The sequence below is a fragment of the Staurois parvus genome, unplaced genomic scaffold (assembly GCF_062004578.1).
Source record: "Staurois parvus isolate SC_StPar_1 unplaced genomic scaffold, SC_StPar_1.0 ptg000882l, whole genome shotgun sequence".
Classification (NCBI taxonomy): Eukaryota; Metazoa; Chordata; class Amphibia; order Anura; family Ranidae; genus Staurois; species Staurois parvus.
In genome coordinates this window covers 3,478,826-3,501,595 of record NW_028318678.1, presented here as the reverse complement: position 1 = coordinate 3,501,595, position 22,770 = coordinate 3,478,826, and the positions used below count along the sequence as shown (strand labels likewise).

General features: G+C 43.9%; 1 protein-coding gene and 1 pseudogene across 1 annotated transcript in view; both read right to left on the bottom strand.

Moving 5' to 3' along the window:
• The window catches only part of LMF1 (lipase maturation factor 1), a 506,204-nt gene that overhangs the window by 144,138 nt on the left and 339,296 nt on the right, over nt 1–22,770 (bottom strand). The window lies entirely within an intron of this gene.
• LOC149442994 (U2 spliceosomal RNA) lies at nt 19,719–19,842 on the bottom strand (annotated as a pseudogene).

Sequence of the window (22,770 nt, the reverse complement as noted above, 5' to 3'; positions counted from 1 at the left end):
AGATGTCACTTCACATCATTGATCACCATTGATTCACACATTATTGCTGCACTTTTTTCTTTTGGACTTGATTTATTATTTATGATTATTGGTTCACATATTTGTTTTCTTCACATAGATCAATATTAGTGCTGCACCTTTGTATATTTGCTTGTGCTTGTAATGACACTGGAAGAAATAACATTAAAAGGTCCAGATCAATTGTAGTCCGTTCACATTGCTTTCAATCTAGCCCTGAAAAGGGTGATATTTTTGGACCCCCGAAACGCGTTGAATACTCTTTGGATTGTTTTCCTGATTTTATTGAAATAAAGTTGTATCTGGACCTCTTCGCAGTGGTGTGGTGCTTCATTTTCCAGTTTGTTACAGGCAAATGGACAATGCAGGAGCATGCTTCTGGTAGGCAACAAAACACTCATTGTCTCCTTACCCTATGAGCATGCTCCAGATAGAGAGAAACGCGTTGGAGCTTTTGTGAACCAGGTGGAACAATCTGTATTTTGGAGAGCTCAGTAAACTGCAACGGGGCTTTTAATGGTAAGTGACTTTCCTTCCTGTCTAAAAAATTTGTGTGTGGAACCTATGAAGTGGCCAGAGACCACCAGGAGCCAGCACCCTGAGTCGAAGGACTAGCAAGGAGGTGTACCTGTAGCAGAACCAGGGGCGGACTGACAACTCATGGGGCCCCCGGGCAATAGGGGATCAAGGGGCCCCTGTGTCCTTGCCCAAACTCAAAAAAGCCTATTAAAAAGGTACCAGGGGCATCTCATGGGGCCCCCTACTGACCCCGGGCCCTCGGGCAGTGCCCGCGTTTCCCAATGGTCAGTCCGCCCCTGAGCAGAACACTACTTTCTGCATTACATTATTGGCTCCGAATGCTTCCCCTCATTCTCCCAGTGTGAATGCTGCTGTGTAGAGGATACCAGGATCTAATGCTGACACAGATCTTGTACGCTTGAATGTTATTTCTATTTTACCATTTATTTATCTATTTAATTATGTTGATCTGGCAGATCTGAAATTTAAAGTGACGCTTCAGAGAAAACTTTTGCGTTGTTGAGTTTTTAGAGTAGGGAAGGTCACATTTTTATTCCTGCACCCCATGGAGGAAATGTGTACTTCCTTGCCTGGTGACCACTGTCAACTCTAAATGGGTACTCAGTACAGTACATTCCCTTTGACGTGGGACTCCAGCACAGCCAAAATACTTCCACATGACCAGCTTTACACACTTCTGCCACGGGGTGACAAAACGTTTCCCATTGTAGCATTCTGTGTCACCTGCCTGTTCAATGGATCATGAAACAACACTGCTAGGGACCCCCCCCTCCCCTCCATTCTCCTCTTGAAAGCTGCCAAAACATCTCCCTGAGCAGCCCCCAGTGCCTGAAGGCATGTTGGATTGACAGCTCAATGGAAGGCAATAGTGCATCGAAGCTCCCTGCGCTGTTTGATATCTGCTGTAAAGGGGACTGTGGGAAGATAATATAAATACAGTTATACCAGAAACAATTTAAAACTCCACAAAAAATGTTTTCCTTTTTAATAAATACATTACTTGACTAATGGGATTTCCTCTCACTTCCTGTTTTGGCTATGGAACAAGACAGGAAATGAAATCTTCCCAATGGGATACGATGGTAGATGAAAACTGACAGGGGTACCCTACCTTACTTTATCTAATACACCAGTGGTGTCAAACTCCATTTCATCATGGGCCGTATCAGCATTATGGTTGCCCTCAAAGGGCCAGCTGTATCTGTAAAACTAGATGTCCAGAGCACCCCCCCCCCATTATATCAGATGTCAAGAATCCCACACCCTCCCAAACATCACCATGCATCCCCTTTGGGGGCAGAGCTGGAAAGCAGAAACTGCAGGGTCTGGAGGAGGACCAGAGGAGGAGTGGAGTCTGTTACCAGAGTCTGCTGAATGCTGAGACCAGGGGAGGCAGAGATGAGGGGGTGCTGTAGCTGCACTGAGAGGTGCAGGATTTGGCAGAGGAGTTCTATGGTCCTCTCTGTTGCTGACTGCTGGGACAAGATGAGGGCGGAGACAAGGGGGTACCTGAAGGAGAGGCGCAAGTGCCACATGAACCTTAGATTGTACGCCCATTGAGGGTTAGGGTCTGATGTGAATGTACATTAGGTATATAAAGCATTGCATAAATTGACGGCGCTATTGAAGTACCTAAAATAAATAAATAATAAATGGCTTGGAGGGCTGGATTTGGCCTGCTGGCCTTGTGTTTGACACCTGTTCAATACACCATTAACTCCTTTAATTGCAAGCAATATAAGTACCTAGAATTGACTTGGTATCTGTCTCTGTACAGCGGGGCTGGAGTGTGAAGGGAAGGAAAAGACAAGGAGGCAATCAGTTTATGTGCTGACAAGTAATATGCTGATAGGAGGAGAGAGCAGAGTAACAAAGAGATGAGCTTATCACTGTGCTGCTTCTCCTTTCACTGTCCAATCACCATCTGGGATGGGTCCAGGATGACCAGGGCTCAGATGAAGTGGGTTAAATGATGTTGGCCACCAGATGGAGGACATCTAGCAGCAGAGAAAAGTACTGCAGGGAAAACTCCTGGATTGAAAAAGAACATTACAGCAAAAGCTGAATTTGTTAATTTATCTTTTAATATGCCTTTTATTTTTATCTCAATGTTGTCCTAAGTTCTGCATGAAGTGTGCATTTTATATCACCCAACGTTATGCTAGCAGCATTATCAGCTATATTAGCAGCATTTTCAAACCCATTTACATTTTTTTTTAAATACATAACTGGACTTAGGGGCACTTCGGTGTAAACAGGTTGGACAACATTTTAGGGACCCTATGAAAGGGTTAAGTGACTATTTGAGAGGTTAATAATGGAATCGGTACTAGTAAACAACATGTGCACGAGAGACGTGAATGTAGGCAGGCCGGGGATCAGAGGCAGCTCAGGACGCTGGCTGTGTGTGTGTTCTCCGAGCAATGCTTTCCATATGTGTGTACAGCCCTGGCTCCTATTCCCGGGAGGACACCCCATAATCTCTCTCCCCTGAGCTTCGGGGATTACACCCTGACCCCACGGCTCATAAGTGAGTCCCACCTACCTGGAGAACATGCAACATCAGCCTGCTCTCTGCCCTATATTGAAGTGTGTTATCACTTAGTATTAACAAGCCTGGAGTAGAGGAATGGTGTGAGCGCCTGTAAAGCCATTAGAGGGTTGTACAGATTAGCACTGCTCTTCTCCATGAAAACAGCTACCGCCACCACGCACGGGAATGCTAGAGGTCTGCAAACCAATAGAAGGGACTCTATAACCTTAGAATACTGAACTCCAGGAACACATAAGAAACACAGGCTACTTGACCTCCTGACCTGGACAATGGTCAATGAACGTCTGACCACTATTCTCCATGATAGGATGGCCTACTTTGAAAAAACTTAGGATCCCTGGATGAAATATCTCTCAGCACCGTCCTAGGCTGGATTGTGGACAATATGTGGAATCTATAGAGAGTACGAATCCTACACCCGTGCCTGGCTACCTGTCCGTTCCTCCTCCCTGCGTCCTCTCTCTCCCTCTCTATTCTTTTTCTGTCTCTCTTTCCTTCGTCCCCCTCTTCTTTATTCCTTTCTCTTTAGAGGTCTGCAAACCAATAGAAGGGACTCTATAACCTTAGAATACTGAACTCCAGGAACACATAAGAGACACAGGCTACTTGACCTCCTAAAGGCCAAGCTGACCAGGACAATGGTCAATGAACGTCTGACCACTATTCTCCATGATAGGATGGCCTACTTTGAAAAAACTTGGGATCCTTAGATGAAATATCTCTCAGCCCCGTCGTAGGCTGGATTGTGGACAATATGTGGAATCTATAGAGAGTACGCATCCTACACCCGCACCTGGCTACCCGTCTGTTCCTCCTCCCTGCGTCCTCTCTCTCTCTGGCCTACTTTGAAAAAACTTGGGATCCTTAGATGAAATATCTCTCAGCACCGTCCTAGGCTGGATTGTGGACAATATGTGGAATCTATAGAGAGTACGCATCCTACACCCGTGCCTGGCTACCCGTCCGTTCCACCTCCCTGCGTCCTCTCTCTCTCTGGCCTACTTTTAAAAAACTTGGGATCCTTAGATGAAATATCTCTCAGCACTGTCCTAGGCTGGATTGTGGACAATATGTGGAATCTATAGAGAGTACGCATCCTACACCCGCGCCTGGCTACCCGTCCGTTCCTCCTCCCTGCGTACTCTCTCTCCCCCTCTCTATTCTTTTTCTGTCTCTCTTTCCTTCGTCCCCCTCTTCTTTATTCCTTTCTCTTTATATTTATTTTCCCATCATCAGATATAGTTAGCTCAAGGCCGTGGGGGGTGCTCCCCCTTATTGCCTGCAGAAAATTGGAGGGAGACTGGCCCACCACACAGGTTGTGTCGGTCTCTAACGCTAGGCCTGACAAAAAGTTTTACTTTACTTTTTTATTTTCTTTCTTTCTTGTTACTGTCCTTAACATTAGAGGGTTGTACAGATTAGCACTGCTCTTCTCCACAAAAACAGCTACCGCCACCACACACGTGAATGCTAGAGGTCTGCAAACCAATAGAAGGGACTCTATAACCTTAGAATACTGAACTCCAGGAACACATAAGAAACACAGGCTACTTGACCTCCTAAAGGCCAAGCTGACCTGGACAATGGTCAATGAACGTCTGACCACTATTCTCCATGATAGGATGGCCTACTTTGAAAAAACTTGGGATCCTTAGATGAAATATCTCTCAGCACCGTCCTAGGCTGGATTGTGGACAATATGTGGAATCTATAGAGAGTACGAATCCTACACCCGTGCCTGGCTACCCGTACGTTCCTCCTCCCTGCGTCCTCTCTCTTTCCCTCTCTATTCTTTTTCTGTCTCTCTTTCCTTCGTCCCCCTCTTCTTTATTCCTTTCTCTTTAGAGGTCTGCAAACCAATAGAAGGGACTCTATAACCTTAGAATACTGAACTCCAGGAACACATAAGAGACACAGGCTACTTGACCTCCTAAAGGCCAAGCTGACCAGGACAATGGTCAATGAACGTCTGACCACTATTCTCCATGATAGGATGGCCTACTTTGAAAAAACTTGGGATCCTTAGATGAAATATCTCTCAGCCCCGTCGTAGGCTGGATTGTGGACAATATGTGGAATCTATAGAGAGTACGCATCCTACACCCGCACCTGGCTACCCGTCTGTTCCTCCTCCCTGCGTCCTCTCTCTCTCTGGCCTACTTTGAAAAAACTTGGGATCCTTAGATGAAATATCTCTCAGCACCGTCCTAGGCTGGATTGTGGACAATATGTGGAATCTATAGAGAGTACGCATCCTACACCCGCGCCTGGCTACCCGTCCGTTCCTCCTCCCTGCGTACTCTCTCTCCCCCTCTCTATTCTTTTTCTGTCTCTCTTTCCTTCGTCCCCCTCTTCTTTATTCCTTTCTCTTTATATTTATTTTCCCATCATCAGATATAGTTAGCTCAAGGCCGTGGGGGGTGCTCCCCCTTATTGCCTGCAGAAAATTGGAGGGAGACTGGCCCACCACACAGGTTGTGTCGGTCTCTAACGCTAGGCCTGACAAAAAGTTTTACTTTACTTTTTTATTTTCTTTCTTTCTTGTTACTGTCCTTAACATTAGAGGGTTGTACAGATTAGCACTGCTCTTCTCCACAAAAACAGCTACCGCCACCACACACGTGAATGCTAGAGGTCTGCAAACCAATAGAAGGGACTCTATAACCTTAGAATACTGAACTCCAGGAACACATAAGAAACACAGGCTACTTGACCTCCTAAAGGCCAAGCTGACCTGGACAATGGTCAATGAACGTCTGACCACTATTCTCCATGATAGGATGGCCTACTTTGAAAAAACTTGGGATCCTTAGATGAAATATCTCTCAGCACCGTCCTAGGCTGGATTGTGGACAATATGTGGAATCTATAGAGAGTACGAATCCTACACCCGTGCCTGGCTACCCGTACGTTCCTCCTCCCTGCGTCCTCTCTCTTTCCCTCTCTATTCTTTTTCTGTCTCTCTTTCCTTCGTCCCCCTCTTCTTTATTCCTTTCTCTTTAGAGGTCTGCAAACCAATAGAAGGGACTCTATAACCTTAGAATACTGAACTCCAGGAACACATAAGAGACACAGGCTACTTGACCTCCTAAAGGCCAAGCTGACCAGGACAATGGTCAATGAACGTCTGACCACTATTCTCCATGATAGGATGGCCTACTTTGAAAAAACTTGGGATCCTTAGATGAAATATCTCTCAGCCCCGTCCTAGGCTGGATTGTGGACAATATGTGGAATCTATAGAGAGTACGCATCCTACACCCGCACCTGGCTACCCGTCCGTTCCTCCTTCCTGAGTCCTCTCTCTTTCCCTCTCTATTTTTTTTTCTGTCTCTCTTTCCACTCTTTCCTTCTTCCCCCTCTTCTTTATTCCTTTCTCTTTATATTTCTTTTCCCATCATCGGACATAGTTAGCTCAAGGCCATGGGGGATGCTCCCCCTTATTGAAAATTGGAGGGACACCGGCCCACCACACAGGTCGTGGAGGTCTCCAATGCTAGGCCTGACAAAAAGTTTTACTTTAGTTTTTTTGTTTTCTTTCTTTCTTGTTACTGACCTTACATTTACAAGTCCCAATGGGACCCCTTCGGCTAACAATAACTGATAATCGTCATATAGATATTGAAGTGTGGGTTCTTGTGAGCTACTATGGTGTAAGCTAAAATATTTAAATATTACCAATACTGTGTGGCGTAATCAATACAATATAGAAAATCAAATTATCATAAAAATTGTGTGAAAGAAATTTGTGAAAATGAGTGGATCGCTTACACTCTACACATACTCATACCATTGTGTCATAGAGAATAAAATAAAGTCAGAAGTGGTGTCGCACTCCACTACCAATAGCAAAAACGTGAAAAAATAAATATATTAAATAAATAACAGTCCAGCTTCGAAAGAGTGCATAACGAGATATCCTCCAGACACAGTGGAACACCGATCGCTGTACGGGACCTCTGTGTGAGGTCCTGATCATGTGATCACTGATTGGGCAATCAGTGATCAAATGACTAGTAGAAAGCAAGATGTCACTGACTGACATCATTGCTTGCTACTTGTGAAATCTGTGAATGATCACAGAGGTCACATGGTATCAGGCTATTCACAACAGCCTTGTACCATGTGACAAGCTGTGACCAATCACAGCTCACACAGTATTTCTCAATGGCTGCAAGAATGCAGCCAGAGAGAAGGAGAAATTATTGCTTTTATGGGTATAAAAGCAATCAGTGTAAAAAAAGAAAAAAAAATCTTCATCACCCCCCACAAGTAGTAGTGTCATTATGGTGACACTGTACTGCTAGGGTGACAGTATGTATTTAAAAAAAAAACATAAATAATAATATAAAAAAAGAAATAAAAATGTAAAACAAATTTAGAAAAATTATAATTTTTGGTTATAAACTAATTTGGGTTGGTTTTTTTTACTAAAAAGATAATTGAATGCATTTTGGCCGCAATTTATGAAGAAAGATTATTTATTTGCCAAATTTTATAAGAAAAACACTTTTTTTCAAAATGTTTGGACTTCTTCATTTATATAGCAAAAAAAAAAAATCCCAGTGGTGAATAAATATCACCAAAATAAAGTTTTATCTGTCTCAAAAAAAAAAATTCATATGGGTACAGTGTTGCATGACCGCGCAATTGACATTCAAAGTGTGAGCGCTGAAAGCTGAAAATTGGCCTGGACAGGAAGGGGGGTACAGTGTTGTATGACTGCGCAATTGACATTCAAAGTGTGATAGCGCTGAAAGCTGGCCTGGACAGGAAGGGGGTAAAAGTTTCCGGACTTGAAGTGGTTAAAGGAGCACTCCGCTAACACTGCACTAATCACCATCTGTCTCTGAAATAGTTAGATAACATTGCCTTGTAATCATTTTAGAAAAACTGTAACTGTCTGAGCAAACAATTTTGAATAGTCTCACTGAGCCTCAGCTGGAATCCTCCTGGCAGAGCCCAGATCCCTGGATGAAAAGGGTGCTTCTCTTTGACCTGAATCTGTTCTGTCAGTAATCATAATCTAGAGAATGGAGTGATCACTATCTCTACGCATGTGAGGGTGTTGGGTCAGCGCATTTTGACAAACAACATGAAAATGATGAGAACGACTCCTCCCATCAGCTCAACAGCCACCAAGCCTTTCATGAAAAATGACAGATGGAACCCTAAAACCTGAATTTGATTGGTGGCTACAGTGCAATGCCAACACACACCCTGCACATTCATGACTTCCCATGTCTACACAGAATCTTCAGCCTGGAAGATCCCGCTGAGAGTCCATCATGTTGTCAGCAGATCCAGCTGTATTTGCAGGCGAAAAATAAAACCTGACATCTTTATTCTTGTCAGACAGACACAAAGGAATCCTCCGGCCTCTGGAACTGTGCGCCCAGCCACAGAGATGTGTTTGATACGAGGCCAGCAAAACCATAAAGTGCTGGCAAATCGCTAGCCACCCTCGGCCCTTGCAGTCCTAAATCTGTTTCAGATGGAGAATTTTGAACGCTTGTTATGAAGCTGTATACAGAAAATACATCAAAGGGGAAACTATCAGACAATATTAATCCGCTCCCTTCTCTTTTACATAATAGGAACGCGTTGACGTTACAAGAAGAACCTGCCAATTTGATGGTTTTCCTGAGGTGGACTAAGCATCACAAACACTACTGCGCATATTAAATACGGGGTTACTGTACACCTCGCCATAAATCATAAGGATATTCAAAATCAAGGCGTTCACTGACCGGGTCCTCCAGCCAAGTTTGAACCCCTTGGAGAATAATAGTATGGTAGGTTAGCTTTACTGAGGCCAAGTCTGATTTCCAGTAGCATGACCTACAGTTTCCTGCTCAATAAACAGATGTAGCCAGTTTACTGTCCTTTAGTCTTTACTGGGGCCGGTCTGTGGCCATTGGGAGTTGAAATTGTCCTGGTGTCAATGGGAGTAAACAATGCATCTTTGGTATTAGGGGGAGCAATAGTGACCCATTGCTGGTGTCAGTGGGAGGAATAGTGTCCTATCCTTGGTGTCAGTTTGAGTGCCTCATCATTGGTGTCAGTGGGAGGAATGGTGCCCTGTTGGTGGTGTCAGTGGGAGAAATAGGGCCTCATTGTTGATGTCAATGGGCCCCACTGCTATGTCAGTAGCAGGAATTATGCCCCATCGTTGGTGTCAGTGGGAGGAATAGTGACCTGTTGGTGGTGTCAGTGGGAGAAATAGGGCCTCATTGTTGATGTCAATGGGCCCCATTGCTATGTCAGTAGCAGGAATTAGTCCCCATCGTTGGTGTCAGTGGGAGGAATAGTGCCCTGTTGGTGGTGTCAGTGGGAGAAATAGGGTCCCATTGTTTGTGTCCATGGGCCCCATTGCTATGTCAGTAGCAGGAATTATGCCCCATCGTTGGTGTCAGTAGGAGGAAAAGTGCCTCAAGGGTCAAATAAAGGCAAGCAAAGAGCCGCATTCGGTCCCCGGGCCGCAGTTTGGAGACCACTGCTCTACACATTCTGCTAGACTGTTTCAGCAATCATCAGCACTGCTTAAAATTAGTTAAAAGCTTGCTAGCAGCTAGTTTAAAGTGACAGCGAGCACTCCCATTATGCCTCACACTGAACTGCCAGCAATAGAACTGCATGAAAATGTCACCTTGACATTTCAATAAAGTTATAACAAAAAAGAATAAAAGCAAAGAGTACTCAATGGCTCTGCTTCCTCCCAGCACATACCAGCAGCCATGCATTCAACATGGCTTACTGGTGTGAATGAGTCCTTAGGGAGACTTGAGTAACAAGCGTAGGCCAGACTCCCCAGAATGTTGTCTTTGTTTCAACATTTATTTCAATCACATCTGCATTCTGGGGAACAGTTTGATATGGTTTTGCTTACAGGTCTGTGTTTAAAGTGTTACCACATACTGAACCTAGAGGTGGAACCTAAGGGTTAATCCTTCACATTGTGTAAAAAGGCTGTTTGATCCTGTCTTCTCTGATCCTCCCCTTCTTCCACGGTCTTCAATCCCTCTGCTGATAGTACAGAGCCCTAGGAGGCACTCTGCGCATGTTCAGTTTGGTGTGTATTGCTAGAGAGTTTTTTTTTTTGGAAGGGTGAATGTGATCAGCACAGGGCCAATCAGCACTGTCCAGACAGAGGTTCAGGGGGCATGCAGCCTTATAGGACAGTCAGATGAGAATGAAAACTCCTTTTACAAGCTTTAACCAGTGCTCAGCTGGGCACTAACAGAAGTCACAATATTGCTATATACTGCTGATGTGAAAAGGTATTTAGCGGTTTATATTTACTAAAATAATTGCATTTCCATGTTCTTTGTACTGTGGCAGACCAACTACAGTGAATGCGGGGTCCTGGGTTTAGTAACACTTTAAAGGCTAAGTCCACCATTAAAACAAAAATAATAAATACACGTATTTTTGTATTTATTATTTATTTTTTTCACAGCAGCCTACAAAGCATTGCAGATGAGATCATGAAAATGCCGGTGCAATGGCAGGCTCCTGCAGACTCTTCCTCCAGTTTCAGTTGGAGGAAGTGCCAATGGACTACGAGTGAATAATCACCACAGTCATGTTCCATTGAGAACTACAAATCCATCTATCACAGTGGAAGACAGGACTTGTAGTTCATTCATGAATGAATGACGCACCTGTGCAGTTGTTTTTGAGGAAGGGGGGTCCATTTGCACAATTTTTCACCCTAAATATGGGTGTAACATGTAACATACTGAAAAAGATGGAGCTAGCCTTTTATGTCCCCAAAGGACTTTGAAAAAGCTACTTGAAGCTTGTTAGAAGCTTTGCAAATGCTTAGTGAAGGCCTGCTGTGTACACCTCTCTTATACCTGCCTATGTGTACAAATGGCCTTCACAGCGACTCATCTTCTCAGAACACATCGTCTATAATGAAAGGCAACAAATAAAAGAAACCCAGCAATGCATTGGCTTCCACGGCTGATGTCCTTCTAAAGGTACTAGTTGGTGGCTTTCTCTGGCTTCCAAATTTTGAGTTACTGACCAAATTAAAAAAAGTCACCATGGAATTAGAACTTCAGATCTGCATACTTGCTTTATGTTGGCACTTTTAGTACTGAAGCCACTGGTTCAGCATGACTGAAAGCAAGTAGCTTTTTTAGATCAGCAAGGGTACCCTTTATATTCTCTCTTTACATGTTCCTCTAAACTAGAGAATGAACCACTGATGCTGGATTCTTTTGGCTTCCAAAGGCACTTTTAGTAGAGATTCGCCTTTGTTTCACAATTGTATGCTGTGCAACTTACCTCTCTTGCTCTAACATGAGTAGGTAATGCTACACTGGGATCAGATACATGGAGGTAGATAAACTGGGACCTTACTCCTGAGTGGCTCATGTTCTACCATTTGTAGCATTAATGAGGGGCTCCTCACATCAATTACAGAAGGATCAAACAAAGGTAGGTCACTTTTACAGGGGTGGACCAGTTGGGTCTGCCGATCAGTTTTTCAGGTGGACTTGATTGAAAGTTCCAGTTTTAAAATGAACTAAAAGTGAACAAATACAGTGACATTGGTCCCATTCGGCTCCAATTCAGCAGGAGATCTTCAGGAAAGAGCGTCGTCAATGATAGAACCACCTTGACGCTTTATTTCCTGCCACAACACATACACCGTGTGAACGCACCAAGAGACTGTCACCAGCACCCAAAATTATAGGCTATCATTGCACATAACAAGAGTTCACAAATGACAGACATTTCCAATTAGGATTAAAGTGCTTCAGTAAGGAGTCCCCAGATGTGTTCTACAGCTTTATTTCCTTATGTACACACCACTCCAAAATTGGTTGCAGAATTACAGGGGATGTTGTTTACGTGGCCAAGCAACCTGTCTGAGAAAGGTTCTGTATCTTGCCTTTAACAGTTATCTTTACATTACTAAAAGTAAAATTTATAATAATAATCTCTGTGAGAAACGCAAACATTTGTGGTTTAAGTAATCTAAAATGGGCAGGGAGTTTCAGCCTCTTGTCACATGACTCTGTGGTCTGCAACCTCCCTCTTATGTGGAAAAGGCTTTTTGTGGTCTCAGATGGATGGTGCTGCATAAACCCAAGAACACATCGTCCTCCAACTTTCCCGACTCACTTACACAACCTCTGCTGCTCTATTGGGAGCCGTATAGAAAAAACAGTGCTTCTAGTTATGTGGGACCATGTGACTCCTCCGACTGACCAATCCGCAGCCCAAAAATGTGAAGGTGAAAAGAATGTCATCAACCTTTAGTAAGCTTAGGAGCCTTTAGACATGGAGCTTACATAATATTTGAGCTCCTGGCTCCAAGAGGGAGGAAGAAGGTGGAGGTGAGTAAGGGTGAGTTGGTGGTGAGCTTTTTTTTTTCTTCGTGCGATGCACAAAAGCAAAACACCGAAGCGAACCAAAATAGTGCAGGTGAACGTGGATTAGCGCGTGTTTGGTCCCCCTTACAAACAGGAAGGACCCTTCCCTGACTGCCATGAGGAACAAGACTCCTCACGGAGGTAAGGTACACTCAGGTCCATTCAGCTAGAAGGCCTGGTGTACCATGCTCCTCAAGATCAGCAGAAGCTGACCATCGAAAACTAGGTGGGAGGCTCTCCTGAAGAGAGACCCCCCCTAAGGCAGGGGAGTAAGGAACCTGACAGCCACGCAACCTCCCCTAGACATCAGGATAGGTCCAAAGACTCACACCCTACCATCCATAAGTAAAAAAAAAAAAATTTATATATTTATATATATTATTATTATTATACAGTATTTATATAGCACCAACAGTTTGCCCAGCGCTGTACATTATAATGGGAGACAGTACACAAGACAGTACAGTAACAATACAATACACAAGGGGTTCGAGGGCCCTGCTCCTTGGAGCTTACAATCTAGGAGGGAGGGGATAGTGGTACAGGAGGAAATAGCTGTGGGGGATGGAGTGGTAGGAAGAGTGGAGGAGACTGGCAATTAGGTGAGGGCGGGGTAGGCTTCCCTGAAGAGATGGGTTTTCATGGTGTGCTTAAAGGTGAAGAGGGTAGGTGACAGTCTGATGGATTGGGGTAGTGAGTTCCAGAGGATGGGGGAAGCCCTGGAGAAGTCCTGGAGACGGGCATGGGAGGAGGAGACCAGGGAACTAGAGAGTAGGAGGTCTTGTGAGGAGCGGAGAGTACGTTTTGGGTGGTAAATGGATATCAGGTCGGTGATGTAGTTTGGGGTAGTGTTATGGACAGCTTTGTACGTCAGTGTTAGTAATTTGAATTTTATGTGTTGGGCAATCAGAAGCCAGTGGAGGGATTGGCAGAGAGGGCTGGCGGATACGGAGCGGTTAGTAAGGTGGATGAGTCTGGCCGCAGAATTCAGGATAGACTGAAGCGGGGATAGCCTGTGATGAGGTAAGCCGGTGAGGAGGGAGTTACAGTAGTCAAGTTGTGATATAATAAGGGAGTGAATGAGTTGCTTAGTAGTTATATACAGGGGTGGACTGACAACTCATGGGGCCCCCTACTGACCGAGCCCAAGCCCGAGTTTCCAAATGGTCAGTCCACCCCTGGTTTTATATATATATATATATATATATATATATATATATATATATATATTTTATTGGCTGGACCAGAACTCAGCATATCTGTTCACTTTTGATTTGTGGTGGCACACACACACTGCCACAAGTCAAAAGTGAACGGATAAGCTGAATTCTGGTTCAGCCAATGAAATGGTAGCCCTCACAAGATATTTGCAGTTACTCTTTATGGAAAGGTGTTCAATGGAATGTTTTTTTCTGAAACTTTCAGCATCTGCTTCGTTTTCCTCCTTGCAGACTTGGTATTGTATGGTAACCACGATTCCCTTTGGTCAGGAAGATGTTAATGCAAAGTGTGGAAGTGTACAGAGCTGCCATTTAAATGAAGGTGTTCCATGTGATTCTGGGGCACTGCCGCCCTCCCCAATGCTGTATAACTGGCACCAGTCTGAGCCACAAGTGACCAGTAAAATAAACATCTCTTGGCCGCGCTGACAGGCAGTCTCCAGGAGAGGCTAGGCCCGTTATGAGGGAGGAGGAGGGAAGCCCAACGTCTTCCTAATAACCTGACTACTTTAAACAAACACTCCTCCCTTACCTCCCCCAGGCCCGGCATCACCCAGCCACTGGCTTCAATGAGAGCAGTGTCTAGTGCTAAGGCGTACACTGATCCCTGAGGGCTCTGGGATGTTTACCCCTCGCCCATTGCTGTGCAAACATTATCAAGAGCCAACGCTTCAATGTCCATCCACATCTGGGCCATCCATCAGCTGATCTCTTCTAACCTGCAAGCGCTACATTTAAAGGGGCTGTCAGAAGATAGGATGAAAACTGAACTCCAGACAAAAAGCTAAATACACATTTGAAATACATGTGTTTTACCTGCCAAGCAGCAGAGCCTTGTCTAGCAGGAATGGTACCTGATCTTTCACCGCTGCAGTTTCACCTTCACTCACAGGTCTCCTCTCTACCACCAAACTGTGACTGGACAGTAAAAGGAGAAGCAGCACACTATTGAGCTCATCTCTCTTTCACTCTGCTCTCTCCTCCTATCGACATGCGTATTGCATTGCAGTACAACCCATTGGCTCCTTGTGCTGCTTCTCCCTCTCTCAATCTGATCCCTGTTGTATGGGGGCTGCATTGCAGGTGCACTGCTTGCATTTAAAGTGGTTCGAAAGGCAGAATGTATTTTACCTTAATGCATTCTTTGCATTAAGCTAAAAAACCTTCTGAATGCTGCTCCCCCCAGCCCCCCTTAAACTTGTAAGAAAAGAAAAGGAGAAAGGCGCCTCTAGGCGTAAACTGTAAAAAACATGATTTATTGCACATGAAAGACAGCAACTTACGGGAGGGTAGATAAAAAAGGCACTTCAATATCCATCAATGGGGTTTTAGCCACGGTGAACGGCACAGTGTGCAGTCCAGGATGATGATCTGTCATCTATCAGTGTCAGGCATGAGCGGCCGGCAAAATGGAAGAGGTTGGCACCGAGGCTTGGAACGTACCCTGTGCGCGATGACGTCATGAGGCGTCTGGGGACTCGTTTCCTGAGCATGCGCTGTGAGATGGCAGTCCTAACGCTCTCCTTTGTCAAACTGATGGTATTGGAGCATTTTTATTTGGTAAAAAGACGTATAGGGATATGCATGGAATAGAAGACCCCCTGATGTGTACCAGCCTCCCCCAACCGCCTTTATGGTGTCCAAAAAATTAAATATATAATTCCCTATAAAGACTTGACTTTCAGGCTGGCCAACATTGCTTTGTGAAGACATCTCTTTTCTTACATGTATCCTTCTGGACTCAAGCTTCTATCCAGCGAAAAGGCTGCCATAAGTGAACAGGACTACGAATGGGATTGTTGGCTATACACCTGTCAGAGGTAGCTTGACAGAATATCCCCTATTTATTATTTTTATCTCTACAACCCGATTGGGTTCTATTTGTTTGGCATTCATTTACAAGTGTTTTTCCCAGCATATTGATGTTTCTTGTTACTCCTGTTTGTGTTTTTATCCCACCTCTAGATCATACATAGGTTGTTCTCTTTTCCTTTTGGTGTTCCCCCTTAAACTTACCTGAGCCCCATCTCATCCAGCGATTATCATGAGTGTAGCAGCTCTCCAGGGTCTTTGCTTACTTGTTAGCTCAATCACATCCTGTGAGCCAATGAGGGGGGAGCAAGGGGCAGGGCTGAGCCACTTTCTGTGTGTGAATGGCCAATATCCATTCACAGAATCATGGCTCAAGAGCGAGCCCACTCAAATGCCCCCATAGCAAGCGGTTTGCCACAAAAGAAAAAGTGAGGAGAGTGAGCCCCAGGTAGCAATGAAACCTGACAAGGATTCTACCCTTTCCCCACTCTATTGAAAGCTGAAAAAATGACGTTTTGGATATAGATACATGTTAAGAATAATAACAGAGATCCTTCTGCGCGAATAAGGAAACCTAAATAAAAAAGCAGCTGACATCCTATCCTCTACCTATACGTGGACAAGGGCAAAATGATAAAAAATGGTGTAACGCTACAATTGTACATGACACAACGCGTAGATGCGACGTGGTGACGCACTTCCGGCAGAGCGCCATCTTGGTACACCATGTTATACAGAGTACACCCATACTTAGTGGTCTACCCAAATAGAGATCAATATTGGAAGCAAGTTACCAGTGAGGGTCTGTGGAACCAGAGAAGCCTGTGTGGCCTGGAGAGCTGTTTCCTGTGTAGGATCCAGGGTGATCCAAAAGGCCTGTTGACCCTTTTGGGTCACATTCAGGAGGTGAGGGGGCATGCCTACCATTTGAGGATATCTACTCACCATTTGCACTAGCATTGAAGCACTTTTGAAGATACAAGCACTTTGTTGCATTTATTGTAATTTCTGTTATATTTTGCATCCGTTTTGGACACTTATGTATTTGTTCTACGTGCATTTATTAATTTTTTTTTGATAGTTTATTTTGTTTGGGCATTTAGCACCAGTCACTTGGTTTGTTATATATCCCGCAATTGGGATTCACCATATATATCACCTAGTATTTTGGGGGTTTTGTCCCAATTGGGATTGGTCGTTGGCACTTTATGAGGGTCCATGATTAGGACCAGCTTATTATATGCACTTTGTATTATTATCACTGTTTTATACACTTATCATTAGATCTTGAAGGATCTATCACTTATATTTATTTGATTTATTCATTTTTATCATCTTATATTGTGAGATACATATTAAGGCCACCATACGAGGCTTGGTTTTCTCTCGTTCAGTTGTAGGGCTGAACAAGAAACAATCAACTGACTCCCCCCGTCCACACTAATAGCATGGATGGAGGAACCGTCATTGCCGGCTATTGTATTCAAGCAACTGTGGCACCCATGGCTGCCTGAACTCAATGGCATGGGACTAACATCTGAGAGGATTCAGCCTTGTTCAACCGATCATTTTCCACCTGCCTCAATTGATTTTCAAATTGTCTTTTGTGGAGTCAGGTGGTGGTTACAGGGCCACAAGTAGATCAAATTAAGGCCGAATTTGGGAAGTGAGAAAGGTAAGTACTGTCACCTTATACTGCCTATACCCCAGCTAATGTCTTACTTACTGTGTGGGCAAAATACAGTGTGCAATTTAACCACTTCCTACCCGCAATCAGTAGACAAACTTTCCCTAGTAGGACATACTGCGATGTGTCAGTCTGTTTTATTGTTGAACTGTAGACCATACTCTCACTAACAACTGGGAACCACACTGATTGGTTCCCAATCGCATGATCATCACGACAATCATGGTGATCACAAGGATTTGTTTACAAAACACACCCGCTGGCTGTGCTTTTCACAGAGGGAGGCAGGTCACAAATGAAGGGGATCCTGTAGCTGTTACAGAGCAATACAGTGAGTAAAAAAACAAAAAAATTGCTCAAAAAAAGTATCAAAATTTGTTAGGTGTCATTTTTTTTGTTTACAAACGGTTTTATTGTACAAAAGTAGACTGTAAAACAGTACATTTTCAAATGATACAGCAAAAACAAGGCACTTTTGAAAAGAACAATACAGAAAAGTATATTAATGTAAGAAAGAGAAGAAATAGAAAAGAGTAGGTTGCAAGTACATGAAATACGTAGATGATAAGGTAGGTTGAATGATACATCTGTCAACAGTATATGCCAGTCAACTTTCATTAGGAATGTTGTTAATCATGCAATAAATGTCTATAATCCCTCCATGACTCCCATTTTTTATCAAATAAGTACATCTTATCCAGTAGGGTATATTGAATACGTTTCATGAGCAATACAGCATCAATTCTGTGTAAAACGGAGGCCAAGGGTACAGAATTGGACCTCCAATGTAAGGCAATAGACCATAAAGTGGCAATACATATAGTATGTATCAATCTCATAATGGCATCAGAGACCCCCGGGATATGAGCCCCCAACAGACAGGTCTGTAAAGACAATCGTACCGGGGTACCCACCAGTGAGGTAGCCACCTCAGATATCTTGCACCAAATCATAGATATGGTCGGGCAATCCCAAAATATATGAACCAAAGTACCTGTGAGGCCACAGCCCCGGAAACAGAAGGGGGACGTTTGTGGGAACAGTACATGTAGTCTTGATAGGGTATAATACCATCTGGTTAAAACCTTAAGGGCCGTCTCACGAACAGAAAGAGATCGAGAACACTTACATATGTTATCCACCATGGAATCCCAATCCTCATCTGAAAAAGTGATACCACTATCCTCCTCCCATTTTTGTCTATATAGAGGGGGTGTATGAAAAAGACAGATCAAAGATTGGTGATAAAGATCAGAAATAAGACCCCTGTTTGGTGTAATTTTTAATAATTTCAACTATTTTATTTAAAAAAAAATTGCAAAATAAAAATCTTATACAGTATGTGTAAGAATTATTTCAATAGGCAATAAGGTATGGCGCGATCATTAACTGAGGCAAATGGGGGCTGCTAAATTTGGTCTGGCCATGTAGGCTTCAATGACCTCTGGTCCTATATGGGTTAAGGAAGAGCAAGCAATAGATGCTATTTTGATCGGTTAAGGAGACCAACCAGTTGGCATAACACAAGCCCTCCCAGCTCCAGCTCCAGAAACATTTTAATTAAAGCTGACCATACGTTATTAGGCACTACCTAACAGATTCTTGCATCCACACTATCCAGCTGGGATTTGGTATTCTGACACCTGCAGGGTGTCAGCTGTCAGGTTACCCGAACAATAACTCCATTTGATTGGATGCAGGCGCTGTTTGGCTGGCAAATTTCCACCAGGCTCCTATTTTCAACCAAAGGATGCCAGACAGGAGAGGGTCAACAGGGCCATGCACAGAGTGAATTTTGGCTAGGTCAACAAAAGCCTCATTGGTTTTTTTTTTTGGAGCTCCACGGTGCAGTGCTTGTCGAACCCCTGTGAACAAAAAAAGTTAACCGTGAACTCAGAGCACACAAAAAACAGAGGGTAGAGAATTAGCCAAACCTCTGAAGAAAAAGGGCTTCTAACCATGAATCCCCCAGGGCGCAAGGCTCCTGACAGGGGCAAGGTTCTCTATGGTCTACCTAGGTTGAAGTCAGATGGACCCCGCTCCTTAGGGACCAGATGAAGCCAGTCCATCAAATACTTGGTGAAGGGCTCTCCCGAAGAGAGCCCCCTCTAGTTAGGGAGAGTAAGAAGACTTGAAGGCCTCCCCCCAACATCAGGACAGGCCCTGATAACCTGTAACCTTCTCTGTGATAAATAAAAGACAAAAAAACCCACAGGTGCAGTAAAGTGCTCATGAAATAATGTGGAGTACACACAGCACACTGTTCTCCAAGCTATCCAAAGGGCCCGTTCAGGAGGTACTTGTACTGCTACCAGTGTTTTCTTCTGGCACCCCTGGGACACGACTCTCAGGGGGCACATCACTGGGAGCTCCTTGTACATTCCAGCCCTTGGTCAGAGTAATTCAGCCTTACACCAGAAAGGTATTAACACTTAGGGAGAGTACTGCCTTCAACTGGGGACAAGCCTGGAAAACCAGGCTAGAATCAACTCAGAAGGAAAGGGACTCCTCCCATTATGCCCATCTTTATTACACCTCCCAGGTGGCACCAGCTTTCTTCCTTCCAAAAACTGATAAGAACAGTTGCTACACTTGATCTTAGCCAAAAGGCCAAGAGGTAATGTACTGTTAAATTTCTTGATCAAAGAACCATAGTTGCAGATGGTCTATGTATAAGGCTGTCCTAAGATAGTCAATCTCATACCCAGAAAAATGGACAGTGAGAGATTGGTCTCATCGATCGGCTATCATTGTTGGCCCAGGTAAGTGGAGGCATTGCATTGTTTCCAATAATAAATAAATACGAGTGGAAGGTGGGCAGGACTTTGCTAAATTTGCAAAGATTGTCTGCTTCTGATTTCCAATGTCTGCCTGAGTGCATTCCAGCAGAAAATGCATTTATAGCTCTTGGAAGTGAAGCCAATGAATTAAGCAGGTATGTAGAGAAAATGCTATCCTTGTTCTCACTCCTTGTCTGCAGTTGCAGACAGGTTCAATGTCAACAATGCCAAGTTTACACCAGCAAGGGCCCTGTATTTTATAGCACTGGGAAAGAAAAGGATACATTGGTAGTTGTTATGGAAATGCTGACATCCCTGGATGTATTAAAAAGAGATTTAAAAATATAGCTATCCTTTAAGAGATTAACCCTTTTTGCTGAGAAGATTACAGGTCCCACGGGCATTGAGCAGCCTCTGCAGGAGCACAGTTTGGCAATACCAGTACCTGGCTTACTGGACGCCTTGTCTGATATGTCAGATCTGGATAAGGGCCAGCTGAGAGAGGGGTAGGGAGGGGGTTCAGCAAACAGTGTACTTCCTTTAGAAATTCCATGTCAAAAATGTAACCTAACAAGTCCCAGGCTCCAGTTTCAATAAATCAGGCGTGCCGGGCAGCAGTAGCGCACGTCTCTCTCCTGCTGCAGGTAAAGTCACCGTGAAGTGCAGAACAAAACGCTTGTTCTGTCTGGAGCCTGGCACAGGAACAGGCGGCTTTCTACACCTCCCTGCCTCTAAACCGAACCATTCATTAACCCGTGCTGCTAACACTTCATCGAGTCAACACATACAACCACATACCTGCATGAGGGACTGGCAAATCGGACTTAACTAGTGAGGCAAAGAACGAGTCCAAAGTAACCAATCGGGGATTATCTTTCATTGCACTGAAATTTCTAAGCTAATAAAAGCCAGTTAGCTTAGTGAAGCTTTACAAAGTAATATTAATTTCTTGTATTTTTATAGCACCGCATATTATATGTAGCACTTTACAGAGTACAAAGAACCAGTCACATCACCCCCTGCCCTCTGAAAGAGCTCGCAATCCAATGTCCCTACTAAGCTTAAGGCAATTTTGGGAAGAAGCCAAATTAACCTAATGGTTTTTGGTTCGTTGGAAGAAACTGGATCACCCAATGTGAACCCAACAAGAGGAGGCTGAAATAATTTTCTGTTCTCAAGGAACCCTTGCAAAAACCAAGGCATTGATGGTCAGAGGGAAAAATGGCTCTTACATTAGAGGCTAGTGGGAAAAATGGCCCCCTGAAAGTGATGTCAGAATCTACAGACAGCTAAGAAGATCATTGGGTTCATGCAGCTGGCTCTGCCTAATACTGTTGACCCCGAAACTTTGCAATCACCATAAAATGAGAGGAAAATCAGTCACAGCTCAAGGAACCCCGAGCAACTTCAGGAGGAACCCTAGTAAGTGCACTTCTAGATGTTCACATCCTGCTTTCACCATACTGTACATACATATCATCTGTATGTCTCATAGTTTAAACATGGGTTTTGACTCAAAACTGTAATTTTAAAATTAATTAATTAATTAAAATTAATTAAATTTAGTGGGTATTCTAGCTTTAAAAGAACATGGTAGCAACTACCATGTTCTTTTAAAGCTAGAATACCCACTTAATTCTACAGCATTGCTCTCTAGCTGGCCAAACCACTGAGGTGTAACTCTGTGGCTCAACGTTTGTTGGCCTGTAAGATTCTGCTGGGTGTTGGCCACAGAACTTGCAACGCTGTAAGACAGTGATCTCCAAACTTTGGGGGGGCAGCCCTTTGCCTGCCATTATTTGGACCTTGGGGCACTGATACGAGGCACTATTTTGCCCACTGATACCAACAATGAAACATTATTCCTGCCACTGACATCAACAATAGGGCATTATTTCTCCCACTGACACCAATGATGGGTCATTCCCCTAATACTAAAGATGGGGCATTGTTTACTGCCACTGATGCCAAGAACATTTCTACTTCTGCTGTCCGCAGTCTGGCACCCAACGGTCTGAAGGACATAAACTGGCCCTTTGTTTAGAAAGTTTGGAAACGCCTACTGTAGGAGAAAGTGTGTAATTTCTTTCTTTTAGGATTGCTAGTGTGACATGCCCGTTCACTACGACACAAGAAGGATGTGTAAGGCCCAGTTCTTACTGGCATTAGAAATAGCCGTTTAAGGCGTATTTTTGCAGCTCCCCAAATACCTAGCAAAGGATAATATGCACAGCAGACAGGAGCTGTTCACATTTGGAAAACATGTACTAGGGACGCACCGAATTTTCGGTGGCCGAAACGTTTCGCCTGAAAAAACCCCTTCGGGCCATTGGCCGAAATGAAAAAAAGTACCAATACAGGTGCTGAAAAAACCCCGCCACTGCCTGCCGCCACCGGCCGCTGCTCGGTAGTTCTCAGTCTTACCTGAGAAACCATCAATCCCGGCGCTGGGCACAGAGATGAGAGAAGGAAAGATGGCTGCCACTCATCTCTATGCCCTTGGAGGACTGGAGTGATGTCACTTCCCGTTCCAGCCATTTTTTTGTTGTTGTTTTTCAAAGCACTAGATCAATGCTTTTCTTTTATCTAATTTGTTACATAGCAGAGGAGAGATGTGGGGTCTAATTGACCCCATATCTCTCCATAAAGAAGACCTGTTACTAATTATTTCTATCACAAGGGATGCATGCATTTCTTGTGATAAGAACAAAATTGATTAAATTTATTTTTAAAGGGGCAGTGCAAAAAAAAGAAAAATTAAATAAATTAC